This window comes from Cetorhinus maximus, chromosome 1 (genome assembly GCF_964194155.1).
Source record: "Cetorhinus maximus chromosome 1, sCetMax3.hap1.1, whole genome shotgun sequence".
NCBI lineage: Eukaryota > Metazoa > Chordata > Chondrichthyes > Lamniformes > Cetorhinidae > Cetorhinus > Cetorhinus maximus.
This window is the reverse complement of record NC_135879.1, coordinates 159,918,576-159,936,991: the sequence shown is the minus strand read 5'-3', so window position 1 is coordinate 159,936,991 and position 18,416 is coordinate 159,918,576. Positions and strand designations below refer to the sequence as shown.

The window sequence follows — 18,416 nt, the reverse complement described above, 5'->3', positions numbered from 1 at the left end:
CTGTAGCTACTTCCTTTTAATAGCCTAAGATGCAACCCATCAAGTCCAGGGGACTTATTGGCCTTTAGCCCCATTCGTTTCCCTATTACTTTTTCTCTAGTGATAGTTATTGTATTTATTTCACCCCTTTTGGCCCTTGATTATTTAGTTTTTTAAATATATTTAAAGAAGCTCTTACTGTCCATTTTCATATTACTTGCAGTTTACCCTCAAAGTTTATTTTCTCCCTTTTTATAATTTTTTGATCATCTTTTGTTGGTTTTTATAACTTTCCCAATCCTCTGGTTTACCACTAATCTTCGCCACATTGTATGTTTTTTCTTTCAATTTGTTACCATCCTTAACTTCCTTGGTTAACCATGGTTGGTTTATCCCCTTTCTTGAATCCTCCTTCCTCACTGGGACATATCTTGGTTGAAAGTCATGAACTATTTTCTTAAACGTCTGCCATTGTTCATCAACTGTCTTTTCTGCTAAACTCCTGTCCCAGTCCACTCCAGCCAACTCTGCCCTCATTCCATTGTAATTACCCTTATTTAAGTTTAGCACAGTTGTTTTCTACTGAAGCTTCTCACTCTTAAACTGCCAAATTCTACCATATTATGGTCACTATTTTCTAGGGGATCCTTTACTCAGATTTTTTTAAAAACCTGCCTCATTACACATTACCAGATCCAAAATAACCTGCTCCCCGGTTGGATTCACAATATATGTTCTAAGAAACTGTCCCAAATACACTATCAGTTCTTGCTCATGTCTACCTCTGCCAATTTGATTTTCCTAATCTACATGAAGATTAAAGTCACCCATGATTAATGTAAGGCCTTTTTTACATGCCCCCATTATCTCCTGATATATTCTCTGTCCTACAGTATGGCTACTGTCAGGAGGCCTATAGACTACTCCCACCAGTGTCGTCTTCCCCTTGTTATTTCTTACCTCCACCCATATGGATTCTACATCTTCCGATCCAAGATCCTTTCTTGCTACCGTACTTATACATGCCTGTCACATTCTGCGTATCATTATCTAAATAGCTACCCTGAAAGGCTGCCATGTCCTTTTTCTTTGAAAGCCTATGTATCCCCTATCAAGAACTGCCACCGCCCCCCTCCCCCCGCCGCCGCTTGATAAAGATATAAATTGCATATCAAAGTAAAATAAGTGGATTTCCACTTGCACATAATTAAGTAAACACTTCCCAAATCTTCACACAATCATTGTGCAGAGAATCTGAGTATAAATGAAATATATCTTTATTGCTTGCCTATAGAAATGGATGTGGCTTTAGGCATCAAAATAAAATATTTTAGTTAATGGTGTGCCTTAAGAGAATAGATTGATGGACACAATTAGCTCTAAAATATAAAATGATATACTAGAGCATTTTAAGAATATGCAAATGTTTTGTAATCACCAGCATAAATTTCTGTATATATAATTGTTCATTTCCAATGCTGATGTTCATATCTCAAGGAATTGTTGGATTCCTCTCCTTTTCCAGAATGACAACAGGCACAATAATTTCAGTCCTTGGAGATATAGGTTATGCCAGGAAATGTGGCTCATGACACTAGTATGCATCCCTAAACACCCCTGCAAAGAGCATACAACAAAGCAAGTAGACACTTGGCCTGATTAAAAAGTGATTCAGGTGTTCAGACTACATCAATACAATATGCCAGAGTGAGCTGGCAGAATGGTGGTAATATGCTGCATGCTGAAAAGCAAAGCAATGTAAAGGGGAATGATGCTTGGTTGTGGGCGAGAAGTTGCCATAACTTGTACTGCAGGAGAAAATGATGACAATGAGTCACCAGAAGCCTAGCACTGATTCATTAGGCCATCATTGAGCCATGGAAGAACTTGTCACTGTAATCCAATTACCAGGAATAAATCCAGGAAGTCTCAAATCTCTGCTTGAGTTCATGTCTTTTTGTTCTTTCAAGCATTCTTATTGCCATTGTTCATTGTAAAGATAAATTTACAAATAATTTACAATTAATAGAAAATTTCAGTTGAGATGCTGCATTTACCCCCCAAAAGTCTATGGGGAATGGGTTTGGGGGTAGTGTGATCCTAACTGTTACACTGGAATCGATCTTGCTTTGTAACTCACTGCTTTCCTGGATCCCAACTGAGGGATGGGGAACAGGGCCTCCATCTTAGGGAATCCCCGCTATTGGCTCAAAATCCTTACATGACTGGCCTTGTAGGGGCAGATGGAGGTACCACTCCGGCATATCCAAATCTTGGTTGAATTTGCTGATTCCGTCAAGGAATGTGGATTTTTATGTCTTGAATATTTAGTATAAGTTTAGTATGATGTGGCACTATGAAATATATTAGTTTCACTGAGTGACCTTTCTAGTGCTAAGTGATGGCATATTCAAAGGAGTAGATGCAGAGGTTCTTTGAGAACCTGTTTGTGATTCCACTATCAATCCACCTATAGGTCCTGTAGATCCAGATGGTCCTTCTGACAAAATCAACAGCTTGCTCTATTCTCACATTGGATGCATACAAGTTTCTCATATCACTTGCCAGAGAAACAGACAGTGACACAAAAGCCATCCATTGGTTCCCATACTGTTGTGTGACTTCAAGCTGCACTTGAAGTAGAGCATTTACGGTGGACAGTTATCTCTGTGAATAGAGCTTGTATGCTCCTATGAGGTCACTGAAGTTCTTTTTGCTATTTCCGACCGTCAATTTAAGACTTTATAGCAATATTACCTGCTACTCTCAATGCCTAAACACTCTTGAGAGATGCTTAAACTTGATCTCTCTATGCCCAAGGCCTCCTACTGATACTTGGCTCTACACATGGAAACCTGGCAACATGGCCAGTAGATGGCTGAAAGGTAGGAATAAAAGAATAGGAATAATTGATTCTTGGATTGACAAGATGGAGCCATGGGTGGATCTGTCTGGAATTTAATAAGAATGTGTGGAAGCTGGACGAGTTCATTTGGCCCCTCCAGCTGCACTGCCAATCAGTATGCTCATAGTAGATCTCCTATTTCGATTCCACATTCCTGCACTATGCCCAAATTCTTTATTCCTATTATTCTCATTATAAGGGACATGTACATATCCCCCTAAATGATTTGGACATGAAAGAAGATTAACATAAGGGGAGGTGGTGGCGTAGTGGTATTATCACTGGACTAATAATCCAAATGAGCATTATGACCTAGTGCCATTGCCCTGCCTTTTCCACGTACTCTAACACATTATTTCTGTTAAAATAATCATCTAATGCCCTCTTGAATGTCTCGATTGAACCTGCCCCCAATACACTTCCAGGCAGTGCTTTCCAGACCCGAACCACTCGTTGTGTGAAAAAGATTTTTCTCCTGTCACATTTGTTTCTTTTGCAAATCACTTTAAATCTGTGCCCTCTCATTCTTGATCCTTTTACAAGCAGGAATGGCTTCTCCCTATCTACTCTGTCCAGCCCTCTGATGATTTTGAACATCTCTATCAAATCTCCCCATAGCCTACTTCTCTCCAAGGAGAACAGTCCCAATCTCTCCAATCTAACCTCATGAAATTTCTCATCCCTGGAAACATTCTTGTAAGCCTCTTCTGCACTCTCTCCAATGTGTTCACATCCTTCCTATAAGTTGGCGCCCAGAATTTTACACAATATTCCAGCTTGGCCTAACGAGTGTCTAATATAAATTAAGCATAACTTGCTCTTGTACTCTATGCCCCTATTAATAAAGCCAAGGATACTATATGCTTTATGAACTGATCCCTCTACCTGTCCTGCCACCTTCAATGATATATGCACATGTATACCCAAGTCTTTCTGCTCCTGCACCCCACTCAGAATTTAACCCTTATTTTATATTGTCCGCCCATGTTCTTCCTACCAAAATGCATCACCTCATACTTCTCTGCATTCAACTTTATCTCCCATCTATCTACCCACTCCACCAACTTGTCTCTGTCCTTTTGAAGTTCCACACTGTCCTCCTCACAGTTCACAACACTCAAGCTTTGTATCATCTGCAAAGGCAAGCTTTGAAATTCTCTCCTACACACCAAGATCTAGATCATTAATATATATCAGGAAAAGCAAGAGCCCCAATGCCGACACCTGGGAACTCCACTACAAACCTTCTGCCAGCCTGAAAAATATCCATTGACCATTACTCTCAGTTTCCTATTTTTCAGCCAATTCTGCATCCAGGTTGCTACTGTCCCTTTTTTATTCCATGAGCAATAACTTTTCTCACAAGTCTGTTGTGTGGCACTGTGTCAAATGCCTTTTGAAAGTCCATGTACACCACATCAACAGCATTATGCTCATCAACCTTTTCTGTTACCTCTTCAAAAAAACTCCAGCAAGTCAGTTAAACACAATTTCCCCTTTAGACATCCATGTTGGCTCTTCCTTGTCAACCCATGTTTTTCCATGTGGCTAATTCTATCCCAAATAATTGTTTCTAGAATCTTGCCCACCACTGAAGTTAAACTGACTGGTCTGTAATTGCTGGGCTTTTCCTTACAACCTTTTTTGAACAAGGGTGTAATGTTTGCAATTCTCCAGTCCTCTAGCACTGCCCTCGAGTCTAGGGAAAACTGAAAGATTATGGCCAATGCCCCTTTAATTTCTACTCTCACTTCCTTCAATATCCATGGATGCATCTCATCCGTTTCTGGTGCCTTGTCAACTTTAAATACCGACTGTCTATTCAACACTCTTTGTCAATTTTGAACCCTTTTAGTGACAGAGTTTCCTCATCTGTCACCATGGCCTGGGTAGCATCTACCTCCTTGGTAAAGATGGATCAAAGTATTCATTTAATACCTCAGCCATGGTCCCTTTGTCCATGTGTAAATTCCCTTTTAGGTCCCTAATCGGCCCTACTTCTCCTTTTACAACCCTTTTACTATTTATAGCCTATAGAAGACCTTGGAATTCCCCTTTAAGTTGGCTGCCAGTCTTTTCTCATAATCTCTCTTCGCTTCTCTAATATGCTTTTTCACCTCCCCTCTGAACCTCCTGTATCCCTCTTGGTTCTCAATTGTATTTTCCACCTGATGCCTGTCATAAGTGCACTTTTTCTTCTTTATCTTAATTTCAATCTCCTTTTTCATCGAGGGAGCTCTGGATTTGTTTGTCCTACCTTTCCCTTTCGATGGAATATACCTTGGCCCTGCCCGAACCAATTCTTTTTTGAAGGCAGCCCATTGTTCAGCCATGGTTTTTCCTGCCAGTCTTTCGTTCCAGTCTTTTTTGTTCATTCACCGGATGTGGGCTTCGTGGGCTGGGCCAGCATTTATTGCCCATCCCGAGTTGCCCTTGAGAAGGTGGTAGTGAGCTGCCTTTTTGAACCGCTGTATTGTGTAGGTACACCCGTAGTGCTTAGGAAGGGAATTCCAGGATTTTGACCTAGCAACAGTGAAGGAACGGCAACATATTTCCAAGTCACGATCGTGACTTGGAGAGGAACAACAGGTTGGTGGTGTTCTCATCTATTTGCTGCCCTAGTCCTTCTAGATGGTACTGGCCAGGGTTTGGAAGGTGCTGTTGAAGGAGCCTTGGTGAATTCCTACAGTGCATCTTGTAAATGGTACACATTGCTGCTACTGTGCATCTGTGGTGGAGGGAGTGAATGTTTATGGATGTGGTGCCAATCCAGCAGGCTGCTTTGTTCTGGATGGTGTCAAGCTTCTTGAGTCTTGTGGGAGCTGCACTCATCCAGGGAACTGGGAGTATTCCATCACACTCCTGACTTTTGCCTGTAGATGGTGGACAGGCTTTGGGGAGTCAGGAGGTGACTTATCCATTGCACGATCCCGAGCTTCTGCCCTGCTCTTGTAGCCGCAATATTTATATGGCTAGTCCAGTTCAGTTTCTGGCCAATGGTAACCCCCAGGATGTTGATAGTGGGGGATTCAGTGATGGTAATGCCATTGAACATTAAGGGGCGATGGTTAGATTCTCTCTTGTTGGAGATGGTCATTGCCTGACACTTGTGTGGCGTGAATGTTACTTGCCACTTGTTAGCCCAAGCCTGAATATTGTCCAGATCTTGCTATATTTGCGACTCCTCAGATACTGGCCACAGCTAGAGAAAGGAACCTCAAGTTGAAGAAGGAAAAGTGCTAACTAGGTCTTCATGAAATCAAATACTTGGGACATGTGCTAACAAGTGAGGGACTGAACCAGATCAGAGTAAAGCTGAAGCAGTCGTGAACATGCCACCCCCAGAATTTAAGAAAGATTTGCAGAGGCTATCTTGGGAAATTCATTCCAAACATATCAGACCTAGAGCACCTCTCAGGACTTCTACCAAATAATGTGGAATGGCACTGGGAACAAAGTCACCAGGAAGCTTTGACCAGTCTGAAGAGAACACTGACCCAGGCACCAGTGTTAAAGTATTATGATGTCAGTCAGCTAGTCAAGATCTCAGTAGACGCTTCAAAGACTCGCCTGGGAGATGTCCTTTTGCAAAATGAGGCACCAATGGCATATGCGTCAAAGGCAATACCTGAAACACAGCAGTGGTATGCCCAAGTAGAGAAAGAAATGCTAGCAATTGTTTGGCCTGGAACGCTTCCACCAGTTTGCCTATGGCAAAGACATGGAGGTAGAGTCTGATCGTAACCCTTCAGAAGCTATACTTAAGTCCCTGAACTGTGCAGCACCAAGAACCCATAGATTATTAATGCATCTGCAGAAGTACCAGTTCAGTGTTAAATACAAACCAGGCAAAGAAATGTACACCATAGATACCAACTCATCATGGAGGAAGAGGATAAAGAAATGGAAGCACAGGTTTACATGCTGACAAAGAACTGAATGCGTGTGCAATGTGGCAAAAGCACAGTAAATCACAACAAAAAGAAAACCACTCCAACAACTGTGTTCCAGAGAGGCCCTGGCAGAAAATTGGAGTGGACTTGTTCACATTTGACACAGTGAGTACCTACTAGCAGTAGATTATTACTCAAAGTTTTTGAGTCTGTGTTGCTGAGAAATGATAGTAAGAGCATCACTGTAATAAATCATTTAAAGTTAATTTTTGCTCACCATGGCATACCTGAAGTGCTCATCTCAGATAACGGTCCACAATTCTCAGGCACTGAAAATTTCGCAAATTTGCATAGGACTGGGAGTTTTGCCGCACTACGTCAAGTCCCAAATAATGGAATGGTGGAACATACCATGCAGACCTTAAAACACCTGTTAAAGAAGGCAAAGGCAGACAGAAGAGACCCCTACCTGGCTCTGCTGGATTTCAGGAATACCCCATTAGAGGGCATCGGATCATCTCCAGCACAGCTCCTGATGGAGAGAAGACTAAGAACTAAGCTTCCAACTGCATCCCAAATGTTATTTCCACAGCCAGCGAGCTACAGCGTGCAGAACCTGCTCAAACTGAGACAGCAGAAACAATATTTTGATCGAGGCTCCCTACCTCTGCCTGACCTGAACATGGGAGAGACGGTAAGGATTCAGCATGAACAGATCTGGAATCCTGCTGTTGTCATAAGAATCAGGAGAACCAAGGTCTTTCTTAGTGCCGGCTCCAAACGTACAGCAGTACAGGAGAAACCAGAAATTCTTAGGAAAACAAATGAAACACAACGCTGCTCTGAACCAGAAAGTGTAGCTGAAGATCAAAAACCAGGATGCACCAGTGAAGCAACAGATAACCAGACAAAGCCTGAGAGTCCTGAAAACTATCCAAGGGGTTATAGTGATAGAGCTGGAGAAGGCCCCTTGCCCTTCAAAATCACCTCTGTCATCATTCAGAACATCCAGTGGAAGAATTGTGAAAAAACCAAAGAGATAGAGATGAATAAAAGACAAAACGGACTGATCAAAACAGAGTGAGAAAGAATAGATGAGAGACTTTGTGTACTTGAGTTGTATAAAAGTTTTTTTCTCAAAAAAAAGGAAATGTCACGATATGGATGGGAGTCGTCTATAGGCCCCCAAAAGTTGCCTCACTGTAGGACAAAGTATAAATCGGGAAATAATGGAGGTGTGTAAGAAGGGTACTACAATTGTCATGGGTGATTTTTAATCTGCATATTGACTGGACAAATCAAATTGGCAGGGGTAACATGGAAGACAAATTTCTTAAGTGCAACAGGCATTGTTTCTTAGAGCAATATGTTGCAGAACCTACCCTGGAACAGGCTATTTTAGATCTAGTAATGTGTAATGAGGTAGGTTTAATAAGAGATATTGTAGTTAAGGATTCTCTAGGGGGTAGCATTCACAACATAGTAGAATTTCAAATTCAGTTTGAGGACAAGCAACTTGCATCTCAAACCAGTGCCCTCAACTTAATAAGGGTGATTACAGAGGTATGAAGAAAGAGTTGTCTAAAGTGGGCTAGGAAAATAGATTAAATAGATTAATGGGAAGGTCTGTGGATGAGCAGCGGTAGACATTTATGTAAATATTTCATAATGCTGATCAAAAATTTATCCCGGTCAAAAAGGACTCGATGAGCAGGATGGACCACCTGTGGTTAACAAAGGTGGTCAAGGAGAGTATCCAATCAAAAACTAAGGCAAACAAAGCAGCGAAAACTAGTGGTAAGCCAGCGGATTGGGAATATTTTAGGAACCAGCAGCAGATGACAAAATCTAATAAAAGGAGAAAATTGATTATGAAAGTAAATTGGCAAGAAGTATAAAAACAAAAGCCAGAGCTTCTACGGGTATATAAAAAGAGAGTAGCTAAAGTGAGCATGGGGCCTTGGAGGATGTGATTGGAGAATTGATAACGGGGAACAGGGAAATGGCAGATAATTTAAACCGATATTTTACATCAGTCTTCACGGTGGAGGACACTATAAACATCCCAGATATCAAACAAGCAAGGAGCTAATAGGAGGAAAGATCATATGGCAGCTTCTAACACAAGGGATAAAGTATTTGACAAACTAATGGACTAAAGGTAGACAAGTCGCCAGGACCTGATGGCCTGCATCCAAGGGTTTTAAACGAAGTGGCTGCAGAGATAGTGGAAGCGTTGGTCGAAATATTCCAGAACTCACTGGATTCTGGGAGGGTCCCAGCAGATTGGAAAACCGCTGATGTGACACCCCTGTTCAAGAAGGGAGGGAGACAAAAAAAACTATAGGCCAGTCAGCCTAAGATCTGTCATTGGGAAATGCTAGGTTATTAAGGAAGAAATAGCAGGACATTTAGAAAAGCTTAATGCAATCAAACATGAAAGGGAAATCATGTTTGACAAATTTGCTAGAGTTCTTTGAGGAATAACAAGCAGAATTGATAAAGGGGAACTGGTAGATGTAGTATATTTGGATTTCCATAAAGCATCCAATAAGGTGTCACATAAAAGGTTATTGCACAAGATAGGAGCCCACAGTATTGGAGGTAATGTATTAGCATGGATTGGTTAACACGCAGAAGACAGAGAGACGGGATTAATGGTTTCTTTTTCAGGTTGGAAAGACATAACTAGTGGAATGCCACAAGGATCAGCCCTAGGGCCTCAATTATTTATTATCTAAATGACTTGGAGGAGGGGGCAGAGTGTAATGTATCCAAATTTGCTGATGATACAAAGATAGATTGGAGGTCATGTTATGATGAGGACATAAGGAATCTGCAAGGGGATATAGATAGGTTGAGTGAGCAGGTGAAAACTTGGCAGATGGAGTTTAATATAAGAAAGTGTGAGGTCATGCACTTTGGTAGGAAGAATAAAAAGGCAGACTATTATTTAAATGGAGAGACACTCCAAAAAATGTGCAGCACAGAGGAATCTGTATTTGAGAGAGGATATACTAGTATTGGAGGCAGTTCAAAAGAGATTCACTAGACTGATTCCTGGGATTCCATGAATGGCTAAACAGGTTAGGCCTTTATTCATTAGAGTTTAGAAGAATGAGGGGTGATATTATGAAACGTACAAGATTCTGAGGGGGCTTGACAGGGTAGATGTTGAGAAGATGTTCCCACTAGTGGGGGAATCTCAGACTAGGGGACATAGTTACAGAATAAGGAGACATTCAGTTAAAACTGAGATGCAATGGAATTTCTTCTCTGAGGGTAGTGCATGTTTGGAATTCTCTACCCCAGAGAGTCATGGAGGCTAGATCACAAAGTATTTAAAGAGGAGATAGATTTTTGAAATATCAGGGAGTTGAGGGCTATGAAGAGCTGGCACAAAAAAGGAGTTGAGGCCTGGGCCAGATCAGCCATGATCTTATTGAATGGTGGGGCAGGCTTAAGGGGCCAAATGGCCTGCTCCTACTCCTATTTCTTATGTTCTTAATGGCGGGAAACATGTCCTGCCACCGACAGACTGAGCAATTGAGCGCAAATTGGTTTCATCGTGAAACTGATTCTTGGCCTTCTCGCCATATTGTCCACTCACGCTGCTGAACACAACCGACACCAGCGGGCACAGAAAATTCTGCCCTAAGGGAATGCACAAGCATAATTATTTGACATTTGTTAGTAATATAGCATGGTTTGATATATAAGCCTGGTTTGAAATCTTGATTTTTGTGGTGACTTTTGTTTTCGCGTTTAGTACCTGCAAAACAATCTACATGTAGTCAAAGCCACATACTTACTCACCCCTGCTTCTCTGGACAGAGAGAATAAAATGTTCAGCTTTCTTGGAGTACAGGGCTTCAGTAAATTCCCCTATGCAGCAGTGGGCAGCAACCTTGGAGTTGCTGCCCACTGCTGCATATCCACCTGCTCCAGCCTGGAAAGAGTCAGACTCAGAACAGTTGTTGACCACGATAATCTTCACATACATTGGCAATTTTGTTCTTGCCCAGCTCTGTGGTTGCAATCATGGCTGCAGCATGTGGCAGATTTCATTGAGCAACACAATGTTCCTCACTGAGGTCCAGGTAGGAGGATTGTTCCCTGAAGACACTGAGCAGTTACGACCTCCAGCTGTGAATCCTTCTCCCCCCCTCCTCCTCCTCCCTCTTCAAGGTGCCTGTCCTGTATTGCATTGTCTCTGCTCATTGTCCCTATTACACTGTAGCCTAGCAGGTTGCAAACTACTGCCCTCATATGCAGGAGCAGGTGGCTTGTGCAGACTTCTTGAAGTCAGGACAAAGTCCTTCAGCACATATTAAGCCACTCCCTGTAGCAGCTTTACACAACTTCTACAATCTCAGCAAGAACTGCGCAGAAATCAATTAGCAAAGAACTTGTAAGTAGTTGATGATCGCTTTAAATAGCGCTGCTGAGGTGTTCCTTCCTGCTGCTATTTGCATGTTTAGCTGAGCTAGGTTAAAAGAGAGTGTTGACTGGAGAGTTGAGCTCCAGATGGCAGTGCTGCTAGTGCAAGCTGTTCAATGTCACACGCTGTCTACTCTGCATACTTCTGGTGAATGCCCCCTGCCTGCCTGCTAATGCCCTCACTAAAGTGGCATCTGCTGTGGCCAGCACCAGAAGTCTGAGCATATATCACATGCCATTTTAGAAGCAAAGCGGCATTGTAGTGCTGAAAAACTGAGTTACAGAAATTTCATGGCCTTGATATTTCTTTTTAATAGTACTACCATTGCTTTACACTATTAAATTCATATTCATTGCTACAATTAAAACTTATAGGTATAATTGTACAAAGCAAAAGGAATAATTTCAACCCCTTCAGTTTGTGCGTGACTCTCTGAACATAAGAACATAAGAAAAGGAACAGGAGTAGACCATTCGGCCCCTCGAGCTTGCTCTGCCATTAAGTAAGATCATGGCTGATGTTCCTGTGTTTCGATTTCCACATTCCCATCTACCCCTGATAAACCTGAGATTCTTGTTAGGCAAGGGAATCAATCTACCTCTGCCTTAAAAATATTCAATGACCCCGCCTCCACCGCCTTCTGAGGCAGAGTGTTCCAAAGTCGCACAGCCCTCTTGAGAGAAACAATTTCTCCTCATCTCTGTCCTAGAAGGGCAACCCCCTAATTTTAAAACAGTGCCCCCTAGTTCTGGACTCACCCACAATAGGAAACATCCTGTTGACATCTACCTTGTCAAGGCTGTACAGTATCTTGTATACTTCAATCAAATCAGCCCTCACTCTTCCAAACTCCAGTGGATACAAGCCCAATCTGTTCAACCTTTCCTCATAAGACAACCCACTGATTCCAGGTATCAATCTAGTAAACCTCCTCTGAACCATCTCCAATTCATTTACATCCTTCCTTAAATAAGGAGACCAAAACTGCACACAGTATTTGAGGTGCGGCCTCACCAATGCCCTGCATAACTGAAGCAGAGCATTCTTTTATAAGGGAGGTGATGGCAAAGTGGTATTGTCTCTGGACTTGTAACCCAGAGACCCAGGGTAATGCTCTGCGGACCTGGGTTTGAATCCTGCCACAGCAGATGGTGGAATTTGAATTCAATAAAAACCTGGAATTAAAAATCTAACAATGACCATGGAACCATTTTCAATTGTTGTAGAAACCCATCTGGTTCACCAGTGTCCTTTGGGGAAGGAAGTAAATCTGTTGTCCTTACCTGGCCTGGCCTACATGTGACTCCAGACAGCACTGTGGTTGACTCGAATGTTGTGTAAACATCCCCACTTCTGACCTTATGATGGAAGGAAGACCATTGATGAAACAGCTGAAGATGGTTGAGCCTTGAGGAACTCCTGCAATGATGTCCTGGAGCTGAGGCGACTGACCTCCAACAACCTCAGCAATTTTCCTTTGTGCTAGTTATGACTCCAACCAGTGGAGAGTTTTCCACCTGATTCCCATTGACTCCAGTTTTGCTAGGGCTCCTTGATGAAACTCTCTGTCAAATGTGGCCTTGATATCAAGGGCAGTCACCTCACCTTGGGTTCAGCTCTTTTGTCCATGTTTGAACCAAGGCTGTAATGAGGTCAGGAGCTGAATGGCCCTGGCAGAATCCAAACTGGGCGTCAGTAAGCAGGTTATTGCTAAGGAGGTGCTGTTTGATAGCACTGTTGATGATCTCTTACATCACTTTACTGATGATTGAGAGTAGACTGATGGGGTGGTAATTGGATGGATCATCCACTTGGCACTTCTGGCTGAAGATTGTAGCAAATGCTTCAGCCCTATCTTTTTCACTGATGTGCTGGGCTCCCCCATTATTCAGGATGGGGATACTTGTGGAGCCTCCTCCTCAAGTGAGTTGTTTAATTGTCCATAACCATTCGTGACTGGATGTGGCAGGACTGCAGAGCTTGGATCTGATTGCTTAGTTCTGTCTATCATTTGCTGCTTATGTTGTTTGGCATACAAGTAGTTCTGTGTTATAGCTTCACCAGGTTGACACCTCATTTTTAGGTATGCCTGGTGCTGCTCCTGGCATGTCCTCCTGCACCCTTCATTGAGCCAGGGTTGATCCCCTGGCTTGATGGAAATGATAGAGTGGGAGATATGCCGGGCCATGAGATTGCAGATTGTGTTTGAGTACAATGCTGCCGTTGATGGTGCACAGTGCCTCATGGATGCCCAGTCTTGAGTTGCTAGATCTGTTCGAAATCTATCCCATTTAGCACGGGTGATGGTGTCGCACAACACGATGGAGGGTATCCTCACTGTGAAGGTGGTTCCCTCACCACCTACCATAGACCCAGTCTAGCAGCTAGTTCCTTTAGGACTCGGCGAGCAGCGGTGCTATCGAGCCACTCTTGGTGATGGACGTTGAAGTCCCCCACCCAGAGGACATCCTGCCACCCTCAGTGCCTCCTCCAAGTGGTGTTCAACATGGAGGAGCACTGATTCATCAGCTGAGGGATGGCAGTGTGTGGTAATCAACAGAGGTTTCCTTGCCCATGTTTGACCTGATGCCATGAGACTTCAGTGGGTCTGGAGTCAATATTGAGGACTCCCAGGGCAACTCCCTCCCAACTGTATACCACCATGCTGCTACCTCTGCTGAGTCTGTCCTGCCGGTGGTGATGGTGGAGTCTGGGACATAATCTCTAAGATATGATTCCGTGAGGATGACTATGCCAGGCAGCTGCTTGACTAGCCTATGAGACAGTTCTCCCAATTTTGGCACTAGCCCTCAGATGTTAGTAAGGAGGATTTTTCAAGGTCGACCTTTCTTCCCTAAAGCACATTAGTGAATGGGTTTTTACAACCATTGACAATAGTTTCATGGTCATCATTAGACTTTTAATTCCAGATTTTTATTGAATTCAAATTCCACCATGTGCCATGGCGGGATTCGAACCCAGGTCCCCAGAGCATTTATCTGGGTCTCTGGATTACTAGTCCAGCGACAATTCCACTCCTCTTACTGGAATGTGTTTTTGTATCCTCTGTAGTGAACACAGAAGCAAAATATTTGCTAATTTCTTCCACCATTTCCTTATTATCTACTATGAGCTCCCTGCTGTTACTCTCGAGAAGACCAGCACCCACTTTATTTACTTTTCTCTTTTTTAAATACCTGCAGAAACTCTTGTCCGTTTTTACATTTCTAGCTAGCTTCTCGTATAGTAATTTCTTTCACCTGGTTAACCTTTAAGTCATTCTCCACCGTTCTTTAAATTCTGACCAATCATCTGTCCTGCTACTCATCTTTGTGCAGTTAAGTGCTTCTTCCTTAAGTTTGATGCTTTCTTTAACTTCTTTAGTTAACCATGGATGGTGGGTCTTCCCCTTAGAATTTTTCTTTATAATAGGAGTGTACTTATTCTGAATGCTATTAAGTGACTGCCACTGCTTCTCTATTGACCTATTCTCTAGCCTAGTTTCCCAGTTCACTTCAGCTAGCTCAGCTTTCATCCCCATATAGTTGCCCTTATTTAAGTTTAAGATACCAGTCTTAGACCCATTCTTCTCCCTTTCAAAATGATTGTAAAATTCAATCATATTGTGGTCGTTGCTATCTTGGGGTGTCTTTACTCTGAGGTCATTAATTAATCCTGTCACATTACACATACAATAACCTGCTCTCTGGTTGGTTCCAGAACATGCTGCTCTAAGAAACTATCTCCAAAGCATTCTAAGAACTCCTCATCCAGGCTACTGCTGCCAATCTGATTTTTCCAGTTGCTATGTAGATTAAAATCACCCATGATTATTGCCATCCCTTAATCACAAGCATACAATATTTTCTCTTAAATACTTTGTCCTACACCCTGGCAACTGTTAGGTGGCATGTAGACCACTCCCACTAATGACTTTTCCCCCTACTATTCCTCATCTCCACCCAGACCGGTTCTACATTCTGAACCAAGGTCATCTCTAACTATTGCACCAATGCCCTCTTTGATTAACAGTGCTACCCCTCCACTTTTACCTAGCTTCCTATTCTTCTTGAATGTCATATATTCCTCAATATTAAGGACCCAATCTTTGTCGTCCTGCAGCCGTGTCTCTGTAATTGCTATCAGATCATATTTATTTACTTCAATATGAGCCATCAATTCAATTACTTTGTTATGTCTGCTACATGCATTCACATAGAGAGCCTTCAGTTTTGTCTTTTTGTTACCTTTGTAACATCTAGTCTTGACTGTTGATATCTTCTTAGGTTTTTTCTCTCTGTCCCTTCCTGCCATTCTCTGACCCTCATTTCTCATATTACTATATTGCTTTCCTGTCTTGACTCTACACCTTGAATTGCTACCTCTACCCAAGCTTGATCCCTCACCCCTCTTGTTTAGTTTAAAGCCCTCTCTACTTCTCTAGTTATGCAATTTGCGAGGACACTCGTCCCAGCATGGTTCAGGTGTAAACCGTTCCAACGGTACAGCCCCCACTTTCACCAGTACTGATGCCAGTGCCCCACAAACCAGAAACCTCTTACATAGAAACAGAGAAACATAGAAATTAGGAGCAGGAGTAGGCTATTCGTCCCTTAGAGCCTGCTCCGCCATTCATTATGATCATGGCTGATCATCCAACTCAATAGCCCGCTCCTGCTTTCTCCCCATTCCCTTTGATCCCTTTTGCCCCAAGAGCTATATCTAACTCCTTCTTGAAAACATACAATGTTTTGGTCTCAACTACTTTCTGTGGTAACGAATTCCCCACAGGCTCACCACTCTCTGGGTGAAGAAATTTCTCCTCATCTCAGTCCTAAATGGTCTACCCGTATCCTCAAACCGTGACCCCTGGTTCTGGACTCCCCCACCATCGGGAACATCCTTCCTGCATCTACTCTGTCTAGTCCTGTTTGAATTTTATAGGTTTCTATGAGATCCCCCCTCATTCTTCTGAACTCCAGCAAATATAATCCTAATCGACTCAATGTCTCCTCAAATGTCAGTCCCACCATCCCAGGAATCATTCTGGTAAACCTTCGCTGCATTCCCTCTGTAGCAATATACTCCCTCTATATACTTCTCCCACACCAGTCTTTGAGCCACACATTCATCTCTCTAATCTTATTTGCCCTATGCCAATTTGCACGTGGTTTAGGTAATAATCCAGAGATGTTTTACCTTTGAGGTTCTGCTTAATTTGACACCTAGCTCCTCATACCGACTTTGCAGAACCTCTTTCCTAGTTCTACCTATGTCCTTGGTACCTACATGGACCACGACAACTGGATCCTCTCCCTCCCACTGCAAGTTCCTCCCCAGCCCTGAGCAAGTGTCCCAAACCGGGCAGGCGACATAGCCATCTGACAACTCTCGGTCTTTGCTGCAGGGAATATTGTCAATTCCCCTCATTATACTATTCCCTACTACTACTACTACATTCCTTTTTACTCCCCCGGCATGAACGGCTTCCTGTATCACAGTGGCATGGCCAGTCAGCTTATCCACCTTGCAGACCTTGCTTTCATCCACACAGGTTGTGAACACCTCAAATCTGTTTGACAATTGCAAAGTCTGAGGCTGCTCCACTACTGTCTGCTCGGTCCCATTACCTGCCTCACTGATAGTCACATCTTCCTGTTCCTTACTGCTGACCAAAACAGATGACCCTCTTCTAAGAGGTGTGACTGTCTTCTGGAACAAAGTATCCAGGCATTTCTCCCCCTCCTTTATGTTGCGCAGTGTCTGCATTTAGGCTTCCAGCTCAATAATCCCAACCCGGAATCCCTCCAGCTGCTTACACTTCCTGCAGACGTATTTGTCATGGATTGCCTTGGCGTCCAAAAGTTCCCACATCCCACAGCTGCAACATAACACCTGTCCTGCCATTCTAACTTATGGTGTTTAGTTAATTTACTTTAATTACTTTCTTCCTATGTATGCTACAATTTACTGTGTTTATTGAATGCTCATACCACTGACAACCAAAGGTTATATGCTTCTTAACTATAAAGATATGGTTTTAGATGTTTGTTTAAATTACTTTATTTTTATTGCTTTTTTATCTTTATTGCTTTATTTTAATTTAAAAATTTTCAAATTTTGGCTTATTATTTTAAAGTTGAAGTTCTTTTTAATTATAAGATATACCTGAACTTGCCTGCCCTAAGCTGGTTTCTCACACGCTGTCTCATAGACTGAGCACTTACCAGCCAATCAACTCACTAGCTTCCTGTGATGTCACAGTTGCTTTTTTTTCTTTCCCCACCCTCCCTACTGCTGCCTCACAGCAACTGAAACTGTGCAGTCCTCAGCGCCACTCCTCACTCGAATCTTGGTCTCTATTTATAGGCGCTCCTCAGCTCCTGACTGTCTCCCACACTTCCGCTCCGACTCCCAGCTAGGAGCGGGTTCTCTGTCTATGATCTCTATTATTGCTTCTCAAAGTGGGAAGACTTGCCTATTCTGAAGTGTTGCATCTTGCCCTACAATTAAAACAATAATATTCATTACATGAGCAGATATTATGCAGTGAGCAATTTAGCTCCCATTGTGTATGACCTTCTGCATTCTTTAAGTTCCAGTTACTCTGCAACATAATTTCCAATAGCTGACTATTGGCATTGCCAATTGTAAGTGCGTATAATGCTGAGGTGATACGTGATCTTTTTCTCCTGCATCTTTCTCAATTTCACCACCTGATTTTACATTTCAAGGCTAAGTCAGATAGATTTTTGATTGACAAGGGAGTTGAGGGTTATAGGGGCAGACAGGAAAGTGGAATTGAGACCACAACCAGTTCAGCCATGATCTTATTGAGTGTCAGAGCAGGCTCGAAGGACTGAATGGCTGACTTCTGCTTTGAAGAGGATACACCCTCTAACTTGACTATGTTTAGACGTATTGAGCTTATAAGATATCCAAGAGTAGTATCTATAATGTTTATATTTTATTATCCATGGACAATAAAAACAGAAAATATATTATTGAAGTCAGTGACTTTCCTTTATTTGACACACAGCACAATAAACAGCAATTATTGAATAGATTTAGATTTTGTTATGAGACGAAGAAATCTGAGATGTCAAATATTGTTTTATTTTTATTACTGTTGTAAAATTGGCAAATTATCTCCCCAAAAGCAGATTTTAAAATATTATTTGCCTATTTTCAAAATACA

General features: G+C 42.4%; 1 protein-coding gene across 1 annotated transcript in view; it reads left to right on the top strand.

The window, feature by feature from the left end:
• rgs7bpa (regulator of G protein signaling 7 binding protein a) overlaps positions 1 to 18,416 on the top strand; it is a 127,576-nt gene that overhangs the window by 57,405 nt on the left and 51,755 nt on the right. The gene's annotated exons all lie outside the window — the stretch shown is intronic.